Genomic DNA, 25,240 nt, shown 5'->3' on the forward strand with positions numbered 1-25,240 from the left:
AAGTTGTAGGCTGCCTTGCGAGCCTCCTGAGGATTTCTGTGCACAGAATTGTTTTTCAAGATGGTCGCCCTATAGGTGGACCATCTAGAATGATTTTGGTCCTCCAGCCCCGCAAAGAAGCTAGAGTATTCTGGTGAGAAGGTCCATTTCACATATTGAATACAGCTTTGGCTGTCCTTCAAAATTTTGCAAAACAGACCAATTCCTTAGAGCGTTCCCTTTGAGGGGTGCTTTTCACAGTGTAACACAGTGTGGTAGCCCAGCAGGGATTATGTACCCCACTAGTTAGCACACTGTATTAGACTGTCACAAGTGGTATATCTAATTCAGAAATCCCGGACGAGCCCCCAATCTTGTAAGTGATTTCAACCCGGCACTCCACCTAAGTCAATGCCTAGCGTGTGATGCACATTTGGAACCCTTAATTATATATATTTTTGTCTATGAGTTCTTTTATTTCTGAATGATGTACCCTGATATCACGCCCCTCTCTTTGAATCCCCCCGGTCACACTGAACCAGGAAGCAGGCTGTTTTGCAAAGTTAAAAGATTTATTTTTATGAATTTGAACAAAATATATATCACACTTATATGAATTTGAACAATATATATATCACACTATTACTATTTATACAATGATCACCATTGGGTGATATTACAATCAACAATCTCTTTAATCAATAGGAGCATGGATAAGAAAATAATGCAGCATAGAATATTACTTGATAAGATAGAAAAACAATGCAGCACAAAATAATACTTGATATGGATATGAAAACAATGCAATGCCACTTTTCCCCCCCTGTACACTACTCAATCCCCCCTAATATGCAAGATGAAGAGATGGACTACTCAATCCCCCCTAATATGCAAGATGAAGAGATGGAAGGAGAGAGCACAGGTTTCAGGAATAAACACTCAACAAATACAGTTCAATCCCAATTCCCCCCAGCAAGCATAGAGAGAACAGGAATGATTTCAAAACAGGTCAAATGCTTTTGAATGTGGCTTGTAATGAATGGTAAAAACACTGAAAAATGACTTTAATTCTCTAAATTGGATTCAAAACTAGTCGGAGCCGCTTTGGATAGTTCCAGGTAAACACTAGCAATGATGATTGGACAACTAGCAGATTGAAAACTGAATTCTGAGGTCGAATGCAAAGAATAGCTATTTTACATGTGATGAAATTGAGCCAAATGCGAGAACGCGATTGCAGCAAAACTATAAGGTGTGCCCCTTGGAAGTCTGGGGTTAAAATCAGGTTTTAAGATTTTTTTAAAGGCCAAGCTGAGAACGGTTCAGTTTTGGAATTGGGCCTTCTGCTTTCAGAGTTCTGGAGTCTTGGATCTGGGTTTTCCTGCAGAGTGCTTCGCTGACAATCAGTTGATGGGTGAAATTTGTGTGTCTCTAGGTCCTAAACTGTCTCTATTTATGTATTTCCCAAAGGGGTAGGTAGGCCAAATTATACTAAGCACACCCTCTAGGAATCCTATTGGTTAAAGTCTTTCCCCTCTCCTGATTTGGGAAGGGAATCTAGTGTCATAGTGATGCTGCATTTTACAACCCAGGGAGTCCCTCCCCTTTGTTTCTGTACAGTAAATCTATTTTTCACATAAATCGTATTTACAATATCACCAACTTGCTAATAATACATATTCACATTACAGATTTAGTATAGCACGTATCCGTCCGAGATCCAACTCAGTGAGAGCTTTAGTTTCAATTTTACAGTTTTTCACGCTTTTGGTTGGGTACCCAGGGTCAGATGTGTCCACATTTTTCTCCATACATGCGCATGACATCTGGGCATAATCCTGTAAACGTACATATTCCTAGCATTATCACAATTGCTACAACATCCAAATTTCAGTAATCCTGTCTCTGAACATCGCACAGAGTCCAGAATAGTTTCCAACGGTGAGCAGCATTTTCATATTAACAACCTTTTAATTTACAGATTTGTCCACATTTTTCACAGTTTTCTATGAGTCTTTTTCAAAAAGATATTTTCTTGTATTCTAAGATACACAAATCTGTCTGGTCCCGCCCCCAGAGTTTGATGGGCCCAGAGCAGTCCAGGGCTCTCTTCCTGCTGGCAGTTGGTTTCTGTTGACACCCGAATTTGCATTTCCTTTCAGTCCCAGAGAAGCAGAGCAAACCCCTTCCTCCTTTCATTAGCATCTAAATGATAGTTCCTGGGCAGAGATCAAAAGGGAGGCACCCTTTGTTGGAGCAAACTGTGGAATGTGCCTTTGAAGTCCAGTGTGGCTAGCCTCTGTTCACTGTAAAACACTTTGTTCAAACTTGTCTTTTGCTAAACTAAATCTTACATTTTCAACACACATATCCACAGATCTCTTCATTCCAGTCTTTTTAAAACATAGAAATTGAATTGTAGCAACCTATATTGCAAACTATATTGCTTTTGATGGCAAGTCTCCTCTTTTCCACAATTGGATTTTAAGACACAAGTTTTAAACTGCCAGTATAAGTAAATGACAGCTTTGACACAGGCAGGCGACGGTACTGCGCCCATATTCTGACATATTTTTCCAGGCAAGCACCGTTTTGAATGGGGATATTTTTGTGATGAAATGTGCTTCTCCTGACATTGTGCTTAGGTGGATTCTTTAAATAAAGTGATGTTTAGCACCCAACAAGGATGTTGGATCTTTCCTGATGTTTTGGAACCATGATTTTGGACTTTCAACAGCCAAGGAAAAACAGATTTTAAAGCACTTCTGGGTTTTCCTGGCAATGCAGCCCTGCTTTTTTTAAGTAGTTTCATTTCACTATGCGGACAGCCCAATGACAGGTTTTGGCAATGTGGTCTCCTGTTTTACCATTGACACAGGCAGAATAGATTGGCGGCCTATTTTTCAGATTTCCCTGCGCACTTCTCAGAGAGTTTTAGCACACATAAGGCTTTTTGGCGGCCATTCTGTTGTTTTTGATGAAAGCAGCACACAGTGGTGTTGCAGGGCAGAGCCTAGTGGGTCAGAACATCCCACACTATGCCATACCTATTGAAGACTTCAACCACCCACTTCCATTCCAGTGAGTAGAATGTCTTAGTGGTGTCCAAGGAAAACAGAGCCATCTTCTCATCCACGTTCTGAACTGATTCCATAATATGATGCACCCTACGAATATCTATGTAGATGTTCCTTCCTTCTATGAAAAAACGCATTGGTCCAAATAGACCAGGTTGGGTGCAACCCTCAATATCGTATGCGCTATAGTTTTGCCCAATATTTTTGTGTCCGGATTCAAAAGGGATATTGTGCGGTATGCACTAAAAAGGAGCACAGTCACTGCCTCCCAAATAGTTGATGTCATAGTCCCCAACTAAAAGGCGCTATCATACACCCGTTTCAATTTAGGGGCTAACATATTCAAGTAAGTCTTATAAAATTCAGGCAGTAGGCCATCTGTGCCGGGTGTCTTGCCTCCCTGTGGGGAGTCGATGGTCAACTGTATTTCCGAAACGGTTATCGGTTCCTCCAATTCAAGTTTCGAAGCACCATGTCATTTGGGAAGATTAGCCGGATTTAGAACGCCCACAATGTCCACTGACAGAGCTCCCCCCTTGTCCACAGTAATTCATAGTAGTCATTGAATACCTTATTAATTTCTGCTACTCTTTCAATATGAGTAATCAGTTTGTGTGGGGATTCTCGCTGCAACAACCAAGCTAATAATCTGCCCACCTTATCACCTTCCCCATGGATTCTGCTGGAATAACGGGCATAATCGTGATGGCCGATCACCTCTAGCATCTGTCTATGGTACATGATTTCCTTAATATTAATAGATTCAGCCCCGATTATTAACATTCCCATGTCATTAGCATCCCATCCTTTCCAAGACTTGCATAATGTAGGATCCATCGTCCGTGTGAGGAGCATAAGAATTTATCAGACATATAGCCTTTCCATCTAGCACCTCCACCAGCATTAGAGTTCTGCCCTCCTCATCCTTCCACAATCTTGACACTTCAAACGGGAAACCCCTGGCCACTGTGACGAATCTGGTCAATTCAACCCTTCTCCCTAGAGGGAAGCCACCCCCTGCGAGGCTAGAGAAGTGGGCCCGCTCCGCAAGACCCTGCCTAGAGATCTGGGCAAGTGAGACCTCACTCGGAGTAACTCCCCTCTCAGTGACAAGGACTCTCAGTCTGAGAAGGACCTCCGAGTCCGGAATACATTGTCTGCCTCTATGGGACTTGGGAAAACTGTTTTTACTCCTTTTTCTGACTCCACCTACCAGTAGCATTGCTTCCATGTCTTTGGCTTCAGGTAATGCTGGATTTCGTCTGAGCACCACAGTCAAAGAAGAGGACACACCCTTTTTGTTTGCGATGACGTACATAAACACAGGAGGAACTGTGAATGGAAGAGAAACTCCTACTCAGGAAGGAGGGTGATTCCTACACAGAGGCAAGGCCTCTGTAAAGCGAACGTCCTGGAGGGGCAGAGATACACTAGACCACAGAACCTGCAGTAGCAAAAAGAGCAAGCCTAAACAAGCTGATGCCGGAATGCTGGCGTCCTGTCTGACTGAGAAGCCAAGGTCGGGGCGAGTAGAGGAGTCGGAGAAGCACCCGTTTGATCTGGTGGCGAGACCACACATAAGTCGAATGCCCGCACTCTATGCCAGAAGGACGTTGGCTGCAGAGACAAGCAGCCACAGGGAAGCAAACGCTCCCACTGAGAGACTACCGCGGAGTTGTACGAACACTTTGAATCGCTTCAAAGTGTTAGGCAGATTCACATGCAATACCCTTTGGGAACACTACACATAATTAAGACTACAAGTGTAAGTACAATTTCACCTTTGGTACAAGCCTGTACTACACAGTAAAGTGGTAGCGATGGCTGAGCAGTCAGACTTATCTCAAGAGTAAAGTGAGCAGTACAAGGGGTTACACAAAGGACCAGCAAACACAGTGATTCAAATAAACACTTACTCAAGGTTTCTTGGTGAAAGAATATATATTTATTTACACCATCAGTTGGAAAACATTCCACTAGTAAGAGCAGCTCAATATCACAATGTAATACACTACAAAACACAACCAATCAGTTTCTGAACAAGTTCAGCTCCCCTGAAGTGGGAGCAAAATGGCACTTCAGTTACTTTAAAAAGGGGTAAAAAGACAAGGTTAATAGAATCAAAAGCACCAATACATTCAGAGGTAGGGCACATAGTTTCGGTGCACTACAACCAGCACTTCAGTTCAGTAGGCCTGGGCCAAAGTCAATGGTTCAGAGTCTAAGATAAAAATGCACAGTTCTGGTAGTAAACGGTTAAGTCTTTGCCACAGTTTTTGATCAGACGAAAAGTTAGATGTCAGTTTAGCGAAGGACAAGCCTTCAAAGTTAGGAAAGTTTCACGAACTTTCACCGGAAGGAATTCCACGCCGCGTTTGCACAGTACCTTAATGATGAAGAAAAGCTGTAGCTGAAGCAGTTGTTCCGCAGATTTAGCTGTTCCTGCACTTCAGTCGTGGGGACAAGAAGGACATCAGGAGGTTCCTGCACTGCCCAGGGAAGAGGACACAAACTTGGCAAATGTCGGTTTAAGATGTGAGTGCCTTAAAGAACACAAACTGGTATCCTTCTCAATGGCTATCTGGTTTTCAACAGCACTCTGAAGAAAATTCAACCAGTATGGAGACGGTGTCCAGGTGTCTTGCGAGTTGGCTGTTCCCACCAACCTCAAGGGAAGAAGTTAACCTTGAAGAGCTTCTCTGTCGACAGAGTTTCAGGCAATTCAGACCTGCAGCAGGGCTTCACCGGTGGACCAGGAGTTGCTGCAGTCATCTTCCTTCAGCTCGTCTTCGGTTCTTTCGTTCCGGTGGTCGACTTTGCTTTCCAAGTTCCAGAGGCCTGCTTTTAAACAGTTTCCCCCATTCATTCTAGCCTGGCTGTCACGCACACAGCAGGGTAGCTGTCCTTGCCGGACAGTCAGCCAGCCAATCACGCCAGAGTGCATTCAGGTATCCTAGGAGACTAAGCACAGAGAGTTTCGGGCACCTCCCTCACATCCTGTCCACCCCACTCAGGCGCCAGAGGAGGGCCTCAACACTGAAGCCCGCCAAACAGGGCTTTAAGTGGGCCGGGGCCTGCCAGGGCCGGGCCCCGGCAGTCTCCAAAAAGTGGGATTGAGCCGGGGCCCTGCCGGGGCCCCCCCTTCCACTGCACGCAACATTGGCGGGATGCATTATCCCGTCGCGGCGGCAGCCGTGACGGGAGATGCGCCTGCCATGAAGTCAGGCATCTGACAGAAGTGGCAGCCAACCACAGCGATGCTGTGCCTGGCTGCCACTTCTGTAAGTCATAGTAACTGCCTCTGGTGACCTCTCGCGCGAGGGGTCACCAGAGGCAGTTACTGTCCCTTTGTTTCCCCAGGTCGCCGAGGCGTCTTTAACCCTCGGCGAACCTGGGGATTCCTCGACATTTTTCGAGGTTTATGAAAGATGGCTTGAAAAGTACACAATTCAAGCCATCTTTTATAAAGCTTTGCCGACGGACAATTTTGTCCGTAGTCAAAGTTTTATAAAAGATGGCTTGAATTGTGTACTTTCAAAGCCATCTTTTATAAAACCGAAATGTTTAAAAAAAATGGCCTGAAAAGTAGGCAAACCGTAAGGTATGCACACACACATATATATGCATGTTATATATCTGTGTGCGTACCTTACTATGGTTTGTGTACTTTGCAAGCCATCTTTTCTAAACATAGAAATAAATATTTCTATGTTTAGAAAAGATGGCTTGCAAAGTACACAAACCATAGTAAGGTACGCACACAGGTATATAACATGCATATATATGTGTGTGCATACCTTACGATTTGCGTACGTTTTAGGCCACGCCCCCCACAAGCCACGCCCCCAAATGAGGGCCCCCCTCGATTTCTTACCCCACTTAAAGCCCTGCCGCCAAAGGACGACGAACAAAGGGGCCAAACCTGGTTTGGCGCGCAGAGTTAAACATAAGAAGGACCTTTTTTCAAAAAGAAAAGGCAAAGGTTCTCTGTCTCCATGTGTAGCCGCAGTCTCTCCGTCGCAGCACCGCCAAGCGGCTTAGCTGGCGGGCAGGTCCCAGCCCTGGACTTTACACAAACTACTGGTTCTGGGTTACCACCGGGCCAGTGAGATCATGAGTTTTCTTGTTACTCCGTAATGTGTTGAGGCGCAGTGTGAGATGCCGCCACTCCCCTGCTGCACCACTGGGTCACCTCTCCGTCCACCATCTTGCCAGCAGGGGGGTACCTATTAAAAAGCCTTAGGATTCAGTCATGAAACACTGATTTTCACTAGGATTCGGGCAGATATCAGCAGGAGTGCCTCTCCTGCAAGTGGATGTGAGTGTTGTAGTTGTGCGCCACCGTTGCCTTGAATTCCAAGGATCACTGCCAGGATCTAGATGGGAGCCTCGTCTAGGCAGGTCTCACTCGATGAGCCTCAGGCCACGCCCCCCCCACCCCCAATCGGTCCTCATTCTACTGGACATATCAGATGCTTTTGATACGATTAGGCAACCAATCCTAATCAAGTGACTGCAGGAATCCAGCAGTCAAAGCTCCACACTACAATGGCTGAAATCTTTCGTCAACAACATCACAGAAAGAACCCACATTCCACCATTCACATTTAAAATAAAAAATATTGAATGTGGTGTACCACAAGGATGAAGCCTCACTCCACTCCTCTTCAACATCTATAAGGCCCCCTAATGAAACGCATTCAAAACCCAAGGACTGACAGCCTACAACTACCCAGACGACATCCAACTCATCTTCAAGATAACTAATGACCCAGAAAACACCCTCAATAAATGCCTCACCAACATAAACACGTGGGTGGCTAACAACACCCTCAAACTAAACCTAACCAAAACAGAAATATTAAATGGCTCCACAAGAAAACAGTCCAACACAGACATCCCACAGACATCCCGCACATGGCCCCTGACCATGGGAATCCAAAAGGAGATATCAGTGATAAAAGAATCTGGGAATCCTCATGGACAACGGCCTTACCTCGGAACCACAAGTCAGCGCAATAGCTAAACAATGCTTCTACCTCCTCTAATGAATAAGAAGGATGCTCCCTTACCTCAACTTCGCCCGCAGAACCATAGCAACCACCTCTTTGGTATTATCAAGGATAGACTGTGCATATAGTCTACATCAAGGAATGCCTGAACGCCTCACCAAAAATCTACAACACACCCAAAATACTGCAGCAGGACTACTGCTGAGACTAAATAGAAGAGAGCACATCACATCGGCCCAAACAAGTCTACAGTTGCTACCAGTACCGAAATGCATCAACTTCAAAGCCCTCTGCATTGCCTATAAATCACTACACGGACAAGGAGCTGAATTCATTTAAACAAAAATCAGCCGATACCAGCCGAGGAGAGACATAAGATCGAGCACCGACCTCCAAATAGAAACAAGACGCTATAAGAAAATTAAATTTGGAGGAACTGCCTTTTCCTATCTGATAGCCACATCAAGGAACTCGACAGAAGACCACCTTACTTTCAGGAAACATCTAAAAACCTGGCTTTTCAACTCACCGAGATAACACTGACCACCCATTTAAAAACAACCCAATGAACGGACTGCCCAACCCTAACAATCCCAGTGCACAAAACAAAGCACCTCCAGAAAGCTGACACGCACAGACGCCAGTTGCTCCTGGCTCTGAATGCATCAACAGATGAGCACGTCTATCCTATCCCTCTCCCCAACCAACCCTACCAACTTTTCCTTACAGAGCCACGTGAGTGGCTGGACACCTTGAAAATTGCAGCGATGCACTGTATAAATCAGCTAAAGTCCAGTGGTGGAAATGGGAAAAAATTGGGGGTTCCCACAAGGGCTGGGGTGGGGGCAGACTTTGGGGGGCGTTGCCCGAGGAGGCACGGTATGGGGTGGCAGACCTGGCAGTTGACCTCTGATCAATGGAAATGTCCAAAATAATAGTTTAAAACAGTGCTATTTCTTTCATGCTGCTTCTTTTCCAAATGAAGGGGGTAATTCATAGATTTCAGCGCAGAAGCAGCGCACGCGAGTTGCACGGAGAGGGAGAGTGAGCCAGCGTGTGCCAGCCGTGTGAGCTAAACAGCATTCTGGCGCACCGCATATTCATGCATTTCCCAAGCCATTTTGAGCCCTGGCGCAGCGAACATCCCGCAACGCCAGTTACGCCCCGAAGAACGCCCCTTGCGCAAGGAAAAGCCATCGAAATCCACAATACAGTGCAAAGGGCCACGCTAACCCTGGACCAGCTTACAGGGCCGCTACACTGTAATCGCGTGAACATACTACGCGTACCACACTCACGGCAGCCAAAACGCGTGAACATGTACTTGCGCACCCCCTCGGAATACGGGTACCCACTCGCAGCAGCGAAATCACGTGCAAAACTCCCTGTGCACCCCTCGGAATACGCGTACCCCGCTCGCGCCAGGTAAATTGTGTGGAAAAAGGCCCCCCTTGTGGTGTGGGCTCCCTGTGGGGCATGCCCTGGGTGGATGGGCTGCCTGCAGGGCATGCCCAGGGTGGATGGGCGGCCTGTGGGGCATGCCCAGGGTGGATGGGCTGCCTGCGGGGCATGGGGAGGGTGAATGGGCTGCCTACGGGGCATGGGGAGGGTCGATGGGCTGCCTGCGGGCATTCCCAGGGGTGATGGGCTGCCTGCGGGGCATGCCCAGGGTGGATGGGCTGCCTGCAGGGCATGGGGAGGTTGAATGGGCTGCATGCGGCACATGGGGAAGTTGGATGGGCTGTCTGCGGGGCATGCCCAGGGTGGATGGGCTGCCTGCGGGGCATGCCCAGGGTGGATGGGCTGCCTGCGGGGCATGGGGAGGGTGAATAGGCTGCCTGCGGGGCATGGGGAGGGTGGATGGGCTGCCAGCAGCGCATGGGTAGGTTGAATGGGCTGCCTGCGGGGCATGGAGAGTGTGGATGTGCTGCCTGCGCGTATTCCGGGGGTGTGCAGGGAGTTTCACATGCGATAGGCCTGGCGCGAGCGGGGTACATGTATTCCGGGTGCGCAAGGATTTCTACACTCAATTTTACTGAAGCGAGCAGGGTACATGTATTCCGGGGGTGCGCGTGGATTTCTACACGCGATTTCGCTGGCGCGAGCGGGGTATGTGTATTCCGAGGGGTGCAAATGGATTTCTACACACGATTGGCCTGGCACGAGCGGGGTACGTGTATTCCGGGGGTTCGTGGGGAGTGTCGCATGCGATTTCGCTGCCAAGAGCAGGGTACGTGTATTCCGAGGGGTGCGCAGGGAGTTTCAAACACGATTTCGCTGGCGCGAGCGGCGTACGCGTATTTCAGGGGTGCGCGGGGAGTCTCACACACGATTTGGCAGTGTGTGCCCTCCCGGATGTGCCCCCCTCCCCATGCCCCGCAGGCAGCCCACACCACAGGGGACCCCCCCAAACCCCCTGCCATGCCCTACAGGCAGGCCACATGGCACCATGCACTTGGGAGCCCCGACTCATGTCCCCCACCCACCATTGACAGGCACCTGCCAGCAGGCCCTGACTCATGTCCCACCAAACACCACGTCATAACAAAACAGACCCATGGTCCTAATGCCAACCCAAATCCCATCTCCCGTCCAGTACAAGCACGCAACCATCCACTGCATCCACTCCCAAATTACCCATGCCATGAGAGTCTCAAAACAACCAGCATGGCCATGCATAAATGTACAACAGAGCCACACAGTGGCAACACATGACTGAGGCAATGCTCATAGAGACATGCACAAAACCAATGAGAGTACACATCACCAATAATGAAGATAAATGAAATGTATTAAATAACATAATGAAATAATATAATGAAACCCAAACTTGCAAAATAAGAAATAATGAATTCAATACCAAAAAAAGGGTAATCCAATTAAAATCAAAAATCCACGACATGAAAACTGAAAAGTGGTCCATCGCCAATGTCCATATAAATGATAAAATAAAAATAAAATAAAAACCATTGATCCATGGGAAGTTCAGATAACGAAAGTATGTACAAGTCTTGAACTATTTACAATGCAAGTCCAAAGGGTCCATGATCCCAAAGAAAAGGAAACCTACCAAAAAAACCTATCAATAAAAAAACTATATACATAAAGTGGAGCAATGTCCAGGAACTCCAAATAAAAATATGAAACAAAGGAAACCTAACCCTAAAGAACTATGTACGAAGGTGGCGGGCAAGTCCTACGGCTCACTCTTTGATGTTCTGGGCCAGGGCATCATCAAGCTCCTCTTCAATGTCCCAGAGGCAGGCCTCTTCCCTGGCCTCGAGGTCTCGCAGGGATGCAGCCATGGCCTCCTCCAACTCCAACTGTGTGTTGCCTCAAGGCACTCAGCCCGCCTCAATGCCCTACGCATGGAGTTCTCCTCCCTGACCATAGTGAGCCGTGCCTCCTCCGCCCGCCGCCGCTCCACATCTATCTGATGGCCCAACTGCTGCCACACGGAAGACACTCCCAATCCAGGGTCCTCCTGCCCTCTGGCCGATGCCTGCCTCTGTGATGTTGATGGCCCCGAGCCATCATTGCTCCCACCTTGAGCCTGCTGCTGCCGTGCATGTGCCCTGCCTGTCGATGCCTGCACGTCTTCCTCTTGCTGGGGTCCAGTTGGTGGGGTGGCCATCCCTGCTGGACCTCCGACTCCCAACTGTGGCAGGGATGTGTCCTCCGCCAGCCTGGCCGCTGGGTAAGAGGCAGCTCCACAGCGTGCTCAGGTGATATTTGGGCAGGAAGATGGCACGGAGGACGACTGGTGCATAGGGGGTTCAGTTGAGGAGAGGGTTGCTAGAAGATCCAGCCCACGGAGGAACCCAGCCTTGGTGAACTGTCCTAGTAGGTCGGCGCGGTCAATGAGGTATTCGAAATGGCGTGCATTGTCCTCACGAAAACCCTGTACGTCACCCCGAATACCACGTTGACGCAACGCCATCCCAACTAGGACAGGCTCAACATGGTCACGGATTGCCACCTCCGCAGGTAGAGGAGGGCCAGTTGTTGTGTGCGCATCCCCTCCCTGAAAACGGGTCTGGACGAAGGCATCCCTGCTGGTGCCGGGTGATGCAGTCACAGGATTGGGGACAGGATCACACACAGGCACCTCAGTGGCGGCCTGTGCTACCTCCTGTCCCTGGCCCTGGACGGCACCACTAGCACCAGTGGAATCCCCCCCTCCAGGCCCTGTGCGTGGGCCTTCCACGGCCTCCTCCTCAACCGAACCCCCCACCAACCTGGATGACTCTGTACCATCTTCCTCCATAGGCCCCTGAGGGGGCTCAGCTGCCCCTACTGCTGCCGAGGAGTCCACCTCCAACCTCCGCCTCTTGGACCTCCCCTCAGCAGCTGTGGCCATGGACGTGGCACCAGACTCCTCACTCCCGGAAGAGATGACAAAGTGGGAGGAGAGCTGGGCCTTGCATCTCCGGCTGGCGGTGGGATCCCTGCTGCTGTGCTCCACAGCACCATCTCCGCCCTCTTCATCAGTCGACGCTGCAGACAGGGAGAGACAGAACACAGGCATCAGGGCACTGTACAATGGTCAGATACACACATGACAGTTGTACACGATTGGCAGTGTCAAACTTCACAGATGTCATCACACTAACCAACACACATATCATTTGAACCCACACACTTGCACAAATTAACAGGAATGGTGCATCAGGCAGCGGCATTCATACACACACAACAGCATGAACATCCAAAGGTCAGCCAGACGTCACAAGCAACACAGGAACTGACAAACACATGCACACACGCCACCAGACAGACATGCATCTGTACATCTCCACCACCTGTCACAGTGCAATCACCAGCAACTATGTCACATCTGCCAATTGCCTCATGACATGTCTGTGTCACATGCATCCATGGCGTATCAGTCACACACGTCAAACACACGCACATGTATGCCATGCACGTACATGAAGGTGGAACCAGCATCCATGTGTCACACCCCAACCATGCCATAGTTCATACACAGAAATGCTAACATGTGTGCATCTTCACATTCAGTTGTGCATCATGCTTTGGAACACATACACCATTGATGTGCATCACACATGACAGGACTCACATGCAGCATGGTCATGTCCCTGCACATACACATCCCTACATGGCCCTTTTCAGACATATGTCCAAGCTGCAGACTCCTGGCACACCTCAACATGCACTGCATCCAATAAGTATGCATGGACACTTACTGCTCGACTCCAGACGGGTCTGCCTCTCGAGGACATGGCAGTGAAGCGCTGAGTTAATGCGTTCCAGGACCCTCATGTTGTCGGTGGTAAGGTGGACCCGGCTCCTCACTGCACCCACTGCTTCCAAGAGGCGCCGGGCCTTCCTGAGGGTCCTGGACCTGAAGTCCTCCCAGCGGTTACGGATGTGTGGTAGGTCGCGGGTTGCCACCCCCTTCACGTTGATGGCAACCAGGATGTCCTTCCAGATCCTCGCCCGTCCATCCTTGTCGGCACGTCTTCTTCCGTAGAGGGCATCATAATGCACCAGGACTTGCTCCAGCAGAATGCCAACTTCTCCTGCAGTGAAGCTGGCAGCCCTCTGCCTCTCTTGCTGGGGGTTGCCAGTGGTCTCCGATGGTGTTTCCCCCAACATGGCAACCCCCGAGGCAAGTGTGGGTGGGCAACTGGGTCCTGGTGCTGGGCTGTGGAGTGATGGAACTTCAGTTGGGAGTCTTCTGTTCCAGCAGGGGTGGTCACAGCAACTGGATCCCTGCAGATGGCTGACGTGCAGGCACCAAATAGCAGGGCACGTGGCCAGCAGGCAGGGAGCAGCAGATGGCTGGTGGGAGTCGGCTCGGGGCTCTGCGGGGCAGGTATTCGGCCTTCTGGGCAGGAGCATGGTCTTCCGTGTGTTGTCGCGTGGCCAGCTTGATACGGAGTGATTTGGCACGTGAAAAAACAGCACGTCAGCGTGTTATTGGAGGAAAGGCCCTTAGCGCGTAAGCACGTAAGTGACGTGGCACGCATGGGCGTTTCTGTGGACAGGATTAAAAGGTACTCGTAGGAAGCAATTTTCTTGTACGTGCTTTTTGTGGAGAGCGAGCGGGTGATTCTTGTACTTCTTGTCGGTTCACACGCGATTACTTCACAGCGGTTGCAGTTCGTACTCCTTGTTTACTCAGACAGCGTACGATTCTTCTTTTGGCGGGGGTGTTGCCAACGCGCCCACGCACGTTTTTTCACGTTCTTTTTCCAGGCAGACGGTGAGTGGCGCACATATTTTTCCACTGTGCTTGCCCCCGTGTGTCGCGTACCCATTCAGAGGTCATTGTAGCCTGCGTGTACCATGCGTGCACTTATTTTTGTGTTTCTGGGTGCCAACGCGTAGTGCGGGTCCTTTTATTCCATGCACGTGGGCTACCAGGGGTCGCGTACACGTTAAATTTTGTTTTCGGGGTGCCTGAGCATTGCATGACCCGTCATCTTCCCCCAGGGGTCACAGACAGCCTTGCTAGAGCACAGGGGTACGTATTCCATCTAGTACCCTGCCCCCTTCACCCCAATTGCCCAGGACAATTGTTTACTGCACCTCCCATTCGCACAAGAACATCAGTGCCATGGTTAGGAGGCGACCAATTGGTAAGGGAGGCAAAGGTGGCTGACCTCCAAGAGGTGTCCGCAGTAGGGGACGGAGCCAGGATAAGCAGGGTGGCCCAAGAGGCCAGTGTGTGGAGGACCAATCAGGGACACCTATGCCCTCCTCCCAATGGGTCGGGGATATGCAGCTGACACCATCCCAGCTCAGGCCCTGTTAACCCGGCCCAGATTGGTCACAGAACTGGCACGGGATGACTCACAGGCCGACTTCCGTGTTGCAAAGTCAAAGCCACGTGTGGCGGTGAAAGTTGCTGTCACCAGGCCACATGGATCTGGGGCAGCAATGTCATCTGCTGCCCCAAGTAGCCAGGGTGAGGAGGCTGCAGGGGCAGCTGCAGCTCAATCCACCCTGGCTCTGAGTCACCCAACCGGGACAGTGTTGGTCCCAGACCATTACACCAAGACAGTTGTGCCGCTTGGTCCTGGCAACAGCACCCAGCAGCCAATGCCTGTAGTGAGACCTTTGGTCATCGTGCCTTTGCCTGCTTCCAGTGCCCAGTCCACCTGCGCTTCAGCCCCTACCAACCAGAGGGGCGTAAGCCACTCGGGTCTGCACCACCTCTCAAGAGGAAGAAGCGTGCTCTTGCAGAACAGACTGGGACCCCAGACACGGCTCACCCATCTGGCACGTCAAGGAAGCAGAGTTTCAATGATCTGGAACTAGACGCACTTGTGGACTACGTGTCGGCCCATGGCCGCGAAATGCTGGTGACTGCAGGTTGCAAGACTACGACTGCTCAACGTAGGGCCCACTGGCAGCGCATCGCGGACCAGATTAGTTCCCTTGGATTTGTGAGGCGCACAGCTGATGATTGCTCAAAGCGGTGGAATGACCTCAAATGCCGAACAAAAAACAAGCTGGCTTCCAATCATGCCTCTATTCTGGTGACTGGCAGTGGGTCTCCACCAGAGGAGGAAGTACTCACAGAACATGAGTCAATCGTTGGAGGCTTCATCACAGAGGATCAGATGCAAGACGTGGGAGACCTACCAGATCTTGAGGCAATGTCCGATGAGTGGCCATGCATGTGTGTGCAAACCATGTGTATGTTGCTTGGGTGATGTGTTCTGATTGAGGGCCAGGTCAGGCTGTGTAGTCATGACTGCTATAGGTCACCCATGTGGTGCATCCAAACCATCCCCCGCCCTTGGGTTTGGGTTTCACAGTATCCCTTCTGACCACAGTTAACACTTTGCACCTGATTACTGCGCTTGCCCTTCAACTGGCATCATGCTACAGCATTGTTAATAATGTTTTCCTGTTCATTCTGCCTGATTGATGGAATCATTTGCATGATAAACACACATTTTTGTGCCGTTCTCCCCCAAATTCACCATACTTCCGACATAGATTTCCCCCCACAATGCCCCACATTTGTTTACTTTTTATGGGAATGATTTCATCAATCAGGCTGATTGACTTTTGTGCACCTACACATGCTCTGCACACGATCACTTCAGAGCCCTGTTTAAATGTTCAACATAACAGTTGACTTTTGTCATGTCCAGGAGACCTACCATTGATGTATTCATGTGCCTACCATCACTGTATTAGTATACACTGGCTTTGTTGCAGCGTGTGACACATGTGTGTTTTGTCACACTCTTTTGCATGTTCTGTTTCATGATGTGCATCTCACATGGATGGGGGACAGTACTGATTTACTACCATCTGGGTGTCCTTGTCAAATCTGTCATGGCTATGCTACGTGCCATCTGTGTGCTGGCATGAGTCATGTATGTAAATTGTCTATGCCACTCACAGGCTAATGTGTGATGCAGGCGCTATGCAGCACATTTGTTACTTTTCCATCTTGGAGTCCTCAGTGTCTGCTTTTAGGGTTCCCTTCCACTTCATTGCCAGTGCGTGCATGCCAGAGTTAGTGTCATGTGTGACATGTGTCATTAATATATTTGATGTGTAGATTGTGATGCCTATGTGTGTCGGCTATGCTGTTCATGCCTGTCTTCATTACTTTTGTTTTATGTTTGTGCAGGTGATGAGGCACTAGATGCTGTTGAGGAGGAGGAGATGGCGCAGGGGCAGGAGTACTCAGAGCCCCAACCAGGCACCAGTGTAGGACGTGGGGTGGTGGTGGAGGAAAATCCATTAGTCCTACAGACCATCCTGTCCACGGGTGTCTCTGGGTACACCTCCGAAGACCTCTATGGCTCAGGTGCTGAATCTGACATTGAGACAAATGTCCAGTCGCAGGTGAGTGTTTCTGACAGGGATGCTGTTCTGTCCAACCCACCTGCACTGGTGGTAGTCCCCTCAATGGGGCATTCAGTGTTGGAATGTCCACTTGTGGCGGTTACGAATGCAGGTTCACACTCCACTATATTTGCTCCTGTTCCTGGGCCAGCAGATCAAAGGAGGAATGCAGTCCTGCAGCCTCAGGCAGTGCCAGCACAGCAAGGTACACATCACCTTGGCCCAAACAGGTGTGGTGCCCGCCAACGCGGTGGCCGTGCGCCACCAGGCAATACTGTGTGGGGGAACTCCATGTATACTATTGCAGCATAACAGGGGGCATCGTGTGAGATGATCGCTCAGGCCGTGGATAGGGTGGCCACTTCCATTATCCTCCCTGAAAGGCAGATGAAGCTCCAGCAGCAGGCAACGGAGTCCATGTGCCGCTCACACAGGGAGGACATGTTGGTGTCCAACAGGGACTGACAGGCTGAACTGGAGACTCTGCACACAGCCATATCTGCAGAGTCACAGGGCCACAGGGATGCCCTGAGGTTAGAACACAGGTCCCTCAGAGATACTCTGGGTGCAATTGAGGTGTCCCATAGTACAAGGTCAGAATAGCAGCTGGAGCAGCTAACACGCACAATCTCAGCTGAGCTCCAGGCAGCCCATGAGGAGATCCGGGCATCACACGAGGCCTTTCTGCAGAAGTCTGTGCTAACCGTGAGGTGCTTCATGGGGATATCCGGACCATCATCCTGCAGAACCAAACCTTTCAGACCGGCATGCTTGCTGCCATAGAGGAGCATGCCAGGGCTTTGCGTGGTCTGCCTCCCATACCAAGCACACCTTCTAAAGTACCACCAGAGGGTGATGACAGCGATGGCAGTTCTCCCACTATAGGGTAGCTGTGCAGGCCATGAGCCCATGGAGGGTATTTTTTTCTCTCAACATCCACGAATGTGGGTGTTGGGGTGCACCCTGTACCTCCTCCCTCCTGGGTGCTCCCCCCGCCCCTGGTCGACACATGGCCATTTTTGATTTTTCTTTTTAATTTTTCTTTTTGACACAATTTTCTTTTTAATTTTAATTTTTCTTTTTTGTTTTTCATATTTGATTCCAATTTGAAATTTTGAATTAGAATTTCATTTTTTGATTTCCATTTTTTCTTTTGATTTTTCAGTTTATTATTTTCATTTTCTTTTCATGTTTCATTTTCTTTTGATTTATTATTTTTAATTTTTTATTTAATTGGTATTTTTATTTTACATTTTTAATTTTATTTATTTTGTTTACTTTTCATTTTCATTTTTTTCTTATTTTTCATTTATTTTTTTTAAGTTACATTTCCTTTTTGTTTGATAACTATTTTCTTTCAGATTGTACATTCATGTTACAGTGTGTTGCTTTGTGTGGCTCCCGTAGGCATCCACTGTGTGCTCGAGCTGGGCACATGCAGGCTTGTCCTGTGTTTGGGTTTGAAACTTGGGTTCCTGACACATATGCCACTCCTGCTTCCCCTTTCCATGGGCTCGCAAGGGTGTGACCAAGTGACAGTAACTTACACAGAGGCATTGGGCTCCCATAAGTTGTGTGGGCAGTCTGTAGTCCAAACTGGGGGGGATTGTTGATGATTTCTCCACTGCATTGTTGATTTGTATATTGTATTCCATAAAGGACATGTTGCATATTTAAATGTAGCTTCTTCATGTCTTAACGAGCCGGTCTCCATTGCAGATGCAGTTCATGTTGTATGCAGTACACTGCCACATTTACCTACCAGCAACACACTGGAGATGGAAGGGGTCGATGTGCTGCCATTGTCAGGTTGTGACACTTGCACTACTTTCATTTTTTACTGTCATACGTTGCCACTGTTGGGTCCTGTACTAATGTTTTGTCTTGCTGATAAGTATTTGTTCATGTGTGCTATTTCTTTTTCATTAGTGAGTGGGAATTGTCTCCGGTCTGTTTCCATTTGGGACGGTGCACTTTGTGACACTTGTGTCATGTGTTGTGCATTCATTTGGTTGCTTTCACATAGCATGCCATGCCATGGTGTGTTGGGTAGCTGAGATGGGGTTAGGGAGGGGTTGGGTGACATGCCACTATTTGGGTGTACTATTTTGCAAGGGGGTAGTCCTTCATGCTGCATGAATGTGTGCCTTTTACTGACACAGCATTGGGTCTGTTTAAGTAGCTTGGGATGCACACAATGTAGTACTTCCAGGAAAACAATCTCAGGGTGGTATGGTTGTGACAGTTGACTGTCCCTTTTGACATCATCATCAATTGTCAGCTGGTATGTGCCAGGCCTGTGTGCACTCCGCAGGGGTGGGATTTTAGGTGAAGGAATTTGCCACAACCTGGGTACGGCTGCCTCACCACGTGCCATTTCCCCTCCCATGCGCAGCGGGCGTTCATGTGGTTGGGGACGTGGGGGAACCACCATGTCCACCGGCACGCCCCACCGGGTTGCAACGTTGTGCAGGACACATGCTGCCACTGTTATCCTGCACACTACTGGGGGCGCATATAGCACCTGCCCACCAGAGCGGTCAAGGGAGCGAAAACGTGACTTGAGCACTCCGAATGTGCGCTCCACTATGCCCCGGGTTGCAATATGGGCTGTGTTGTATCTTACCTCGGGTGGTGTGGTGGGGTTCCTTATTGGCGTCATCATGTAGGTGCTCAGAGGGTAGGCACTGTAACCTGGGGAGGTGATAATGGTTGTCATTAGTTGGGTATTCCCATTTCTCAGTGTCTGACATGCATGCATGTGCAGAGGCATTTGTACTCACCAATGAGCCATGTGTCGCCATGCCTCCCAGGTTCCAGGTCCCGGTTTAGGGGTGACATTCTGAATATAAAACTATCATGGCTGGACCCCGGATAGTTGGCATATACTGAGGTGATCATTCCCTTGGCATCACATACAACCTGCACGTTGATGGAATGCCAGTGGTTGCGGTTTTGTGTCTTTTGTGGCGCGTGGGTTTCCCCTGTTCGATTCCATGAATAAGTGTTGTTAGTGCGCGTGTGGGCTTTGCGAGGATTTAGATGTGGTAACGCCCACATTTTCACGCGTTGTTCCCCATTCCGTGTGTTCTGCCCCGTGTTCCGCCCCCTTTTGGTGTGTGCGCTACACGTTGTGCACTTTCCCTGTGCGCATCACGCACGGCGTTCAGTGACTTATGCGCCTGTGTGCGCCACCCGCGGATTTGGCGCACATCCCGGGGAAAACACGTGCAGCGCATTCCATGAATCGATTGATTTTCACACTTGTGTTCCCCTTTTCAGCGCACATTAATTCCAGGAATTACCCTGTATATATCAATTTCACTTCAAACCACTTCCATGGCACTGGTGAGGAGTTACTTCACTACGCGGATAATACTTTTGACCAGTGTTGCAGAGTAAATATTCTTTAAAATGCACAATTTGAATTGCATTTTATTTATTTTTAACACTCCCCCTTGGGTACTATTCAAACAGTGTGATTTCTGTTCGCCATAAACGTTTTCTTTTACTTGAACCACAGCACCCCCCCCTCTGAAAAGCAGTTGGGTGGCTGCATCTGTATGATAGTTTCAATGTTAATAGCAGGGGCATTTATTTATTCATGCAATGTTTGTCGGATACATGTATCCGACAAAAATTGTATAAATGAGTAAATAATCTGGATCCATGTATCGGAGAAACATCGCATAAATAAATAAATAAACCGGGTGGAGGCTGAGGAACGGGTCATGGCTGAGGACTGTAACTTCCTCTGGTGACCCCTTGCACGAGGTCACCAGAGGAAGTTACAGTTTCATCGCGGGTGCTTTTTCCCCCTTTCCCCACAGTGCTGACTCTGGCCAGATCCCGAGATCCAGCTACACATCTGGGGCCGGATCTCGGATCCGGCGAGAGCCGGCCCAATCGCCAGTGCTGAGCTAAACATAACAACTTAGTGACTTTCTTATGCATGACCACAGTAAATTCAAGCGTTCTGAAAGGCTGCTTTTTTCGAGTTAGTAACTCCACAATTCCTCGTGTGTGCCCCAGGCCCCGCGGCGTGCAAAGCACGACACGATGGAGGGCCTGGGGGGTTAGGCGCGGGCTGGGGGACAAACGGCGCGAAAATAAGGGGAGGGGCAGCCGAACGGCGCCCCCACCCTTGGAGTCAGCCAGGGAACGACAATGGCAGCGGAGGATAGGTGTGAGGTGGTAGCAGCGGGGGGGCGGCAGGAAATCCGGCCACCCCAAGGCACAACAAAGAGGCATGGGGGTATAAGAGACCCCAACGCTAAACAGGTAAGCACAACCAGGCCAAGGAGCTCACCTCACTCGGGTAGGCTCCAAAGACCTGGCGAAGAAGGATAAGGAAACGTACTCACCAATGAGCCATGTGTCGCCATACCTCCCAGGTTCCAGGTCCCGGTTTAGGGGTGACATTCTGAATATAAAACTATCATGGCTGGACCCCGGATAGTTGGCATATACTGAGGTGATCATTCCCTTGGCATCACATACAACCTGCACGTTGATGGAATGCCAGTGGTTGCGATAGATCTGCTCAGTGGCCCTGGGAGGACGTAGAGCCACATGGGTTCAATTAATGGCACCTAGCACTTTGGGGAAGTGTGCCACCCCGTAAAAGTCCTGGACCATGGCCTGCCTTTCTGCAGGTGTTCTGGGCATGTATATGTGCCTGAGGACTGAGTGGCGTGCAGTCATGATCGCCAACACCTGGTGTAGGCAACGTGACTGCATGGCCTGTGAGACACCCCCAACTATGGCACTGAAATGACCCAGTAGCCAAGAAATGCAGTACATTGAGCACCTTTTCCAAGAGGCTCAGTGCTTGGGAGCACACGGTGGGTGATGTGAGGTCACCCTCCCACTCAGCAACCAGTTCTAGGATTATTTGTGGTGAAAACCTCTACCTCCCATAGACCTGGTCATCAGGCATCCCAAAAAGGCTAGTCCTGTGTAAAAAAAATGCGGGGCCTGGCTATGCTCCTCCTACTGCGGTGTCCCACGACCACTGCTGCGAGGAATGGTATATTTATCGTAGCGTATGCTTCCTGATGGCGTACGTGTTTCCGGATTAGCGCGTTGTTTGTGGCGCGTGGGTTTCCCCTGTTCGATTCCATGAATAAGTGTTGTTAGTGCGCGTGTGGGCTTTGCGAGGATTTAGATGTGGTACTTCCCCCGTAACGCCCACATTTTCACACGTTGTTCCCCATTCCGTGTGTTCTGCCCCATGTTCCGCCCCCTTTTGGTGTGTGCGCTACACGTTGTGCACTTTCCCTGTGCGCATCACGCACGGCGTTCAGTGACTTGTGCGCCTGTGTGCGCCACCCGCGGATTTGGCGCACATCCCGAGGAAAACACGTGCAGCGCATTCCATGAATCGATTGATTTTCACACTTGCGCTCCCCTTTTCAGCGCACATTAATTCCATGAATTACCCTGTATATATCAATTTCACTTCAAACCACTTCCATGGCACTGGTGAGGAGTTACTTCACTACGCGGATAATACTTTTGACCAGTGTTGCAGAGTAAATATTCTTTAAAATGCACAATTTGAATTGCATTTTATTTTTTTTTAACACTCCCCCTTGGGTACTATTCAAACAGTGTGATTTCTGTTCGCCATAAACGTTTTCTTTTACTTGAACCACAACACCCCCCCCCTCTGAAAGCGGTTGGGTGGCTGCATCTGTATGATAGTTTCAATGTTAATAGCAGGGGCATTTATTTATTCATGCAATGTTTGTCAGATACATGTATCGGAGAAACATCGCATAAATAAATAAATAAACCGGGTGGAGGCTGAGGAACGGGTCATGGCTGAGGACTGTAACTTCCTCTGGTGACCCCTTGCACGAGGTCACCAGAGGAAATTACAGTTTCATCGCGGGTGCTTTTTCCCCCTTTCCCCACAGTGCTGACTCTGGCCGGATCCCGAGATCCAGCTACACATCTGGGGCCGGATCTCGGTTCCGGCGAGAGCCGGCCCAATCGCCAGTGCTGAGCTAAACATAACAACTTAGTGACTTTCTTATGCATGACCACGGTAAATTCAAGCGCTCTGAAAGGCTGCTTTTTTCGAGTTAGTAACTCCACAATTCCTCGTGTGTTGCTTTTATTGAATGAGGCACACAACACACGGATAGAGAGCTTGTTTGGCTGACGAAAACTCTCTCTTTGCACGAGTACACCCGTATGTTGAGGAATGAGAAGGGGACCCTCTCATTTTACAATCTCTGAATTGAAATACCAAGCCTACGGCGTGTCCCATTAAGTCTAGCCTGTCATGTAATTGCATTAGGAAAGTGACCCTCAGAGACATTCCCCCCTACACCCTCTTTCTATTTTGTCTGCAACCACGTCCCTGTCCAGCCAGAAGCTGCAGGAAAAGACTGGGCAGCATCGAATTTCCCGCAGGAAACTCCCCGCTTTCGCTCACACTCCACCCACCGGCCACTGTCCCAGGGGCTGCTGGCTGTGGGGGCAGGCGTCGGGGCGGAGTCCAGCACTCGCCGGCAGGCTCCGTACGCCGTCTGGGAGGGATTTCCCCGGTGGGCGGCGACAGGGCCAGGGGCTGGCCCCAGTGCTTGCAGCCAGCGGCGGCTCCTGAGTTTTCCCTCTGTGCTAGCCTCAACCCTCATGCCAAGCAGATGGTGGGGGGCAGGGCTGCGAAGAGAGGGTATTTTGGGGTGGAAAGTCGTGAAGGGAAGGGACCGCAACAAGCAAAGCCTGGCATTGGAGTTGTGTACCCTTGGATTGAGAGGGATGTGTGAGACCCTGCCGGGAGATGAAGTTTGATGCTGCGGGTAAGTGAGGTTTGCTTGCATGTGGCTGCGGTCCTCTCGCTAGAGCGCGATGCCGGCGGGGGGTCCTCGAGGGGGAAAGGGGAGCCCGGAGTTGGACCAGTACCCTCGTGTTGCCCCTTTGGGCAGCCTCGAGGGATGCGCTGCGCAGCCCTCCTTGCACAGCTGGCAGCATTAGAAAGTTCAAAGGAAGGACATTTTGGGATCAAGCACTGCGTGCGCGCCTCGAGTCTACACCGAAGCAAGTCCCGCAGGATTTCCAGAGGAACGCGCTCGAAACATTAAATAAATACAAAATGTCAAGTGTAATTCCCAAATGATTGGCTGCTGATGCCAAGTGCAGTTGGCGGCGTGTTGGCACCAATCGAGCGAAGGAAGCGGTTCCCGTCCACAGAGAGCCCGGGCTGCCCCTCGGCTCGGCGTGCAGCCTCTCGCGCCAGGGCGAGGCTTCGTCCCCATCAGCCATAGGCTGCACTGTCTCCTCCGCTGCCCCAGTCTATGGCCTTAGGTAGACCCCCGTTCCCTTTTAGTGGAGCTTGTGACTAGATTTGCGCTCCCTTGTTTTTGAGCTCCGATGAGATCTCTCACGTAGTGGGCGTGGCCTGGTCTAATTGAGGGGCGTTTGCTGTATCGTCCAATTTGCGGTTTCCTCACTCGATAATATGTAGTACAGCAGTTGTCAATCAGCACTCAGGTTCTCGGGGGTCTACAGAAAATAGTGTCATCATAAAAATACGAAAGAAGTCGGCCCCACCTGCCCTGAGCTGGGTTAACTTGCTGAAAATCGTGGTCTAACCGTTCACAGGTACCCCGAGGGCTCTTCCAGGCCAGCGGCCGGTACAGAGCTGCAGCTCGAGGCTAACAGCCCCTGCTCTGAAACGCCCCTCCACCACTCGCCTCTACGGGCTGTCAGCAGAGCAATCTCTGATTTACGGGGCAACTGACAGACGCCTCTTTAGCGGTGCTCATTTATTTCAATTGCTGCCCCCATTTCAGCTAATGGCGCATGTGCCTCGTGAGGACAGCTGGTGGTACCCGCGCGGCCTTGATGCGGCATAACTCTTGGCGCAGAAACCCAATAATAGAAACTTGGATTATTTTTGAACTAGAACAATAAATATGGGGTGCCCCAATAGGAACGAGGGCCGTTACTGTGCACTAGTATTGGTAACAAGTTATGTTTGTAGTTCCTGCCATCACCATGGCCCCAGAGGTTTAGGTTGTCTGATAATTTGGCTAATACGGGGACACTGCCGTAGTAGATGGATCAAACTGTGTATACACGCAGCTCTTTATCCCTATGGCAACTGATTGCAGATGAGGGCTCTGCAATTACACGCGAGACAGAACTGTACATTGCAAGCATGCTTGGTACTCTGCAGGTATGCTGCGTTCTCCTCAGTGGCACACATGCAAGAGACCAGCAAAAAGCAGGTGCCCCCTACCACCTTCCAGAGATGTATGCAGGCCCAGCATTGCCCCCTCCAGTGGCTAGGGTCCTGGCACCAGAATGCCACGTGTG

At 49.8% G+C, this 25,240-nt stretch overlaps 1 protein-coding gene across 3 annotated transcripts in view; it reads left to right on the top strand.

Annotated features, from left to right (window-relative positions):
• The first annotated feature begins 23,472 nt into the window (after nucleotides 1-23,472).
• LHFPL2 (LHFPL tetraspan subfamily member 2) overlaps nucleotides 23,473-25,240 on the top strand; it is a 598,425-nt gene continuing 596,657 nt past the window's right edge. For all 3 annotated transcript variants that reach the window (XM_069627421.1, XM_069627420.1, XM_069627422.1), the window contains exon 1: nucleotides 23,473-23,721. The gene's annotated coding sequence lies outside the window, so the exon portion shown is untranslated. The remainder of the gene's footprint in view (nucleotides 23,722-25,240) is intronic.

The sequence above is a fragment of the Ambystoma mexicanum genome, chromosome 6p (genome assembly GCF_040938575.1).
Source record: "Ambystoma mexicanum isolate Mex_15411 chromosome 6p, UKY_AmexF1_1, whole genome shotgun sequence".
In the NCBI taxonomy this organism is placed as follows: Eukaryota; Metazoa; Chordata; class Amphibia; order Caudata; family Ambystomatidae; genus Ambystoma; species Ambystoma mexicanum.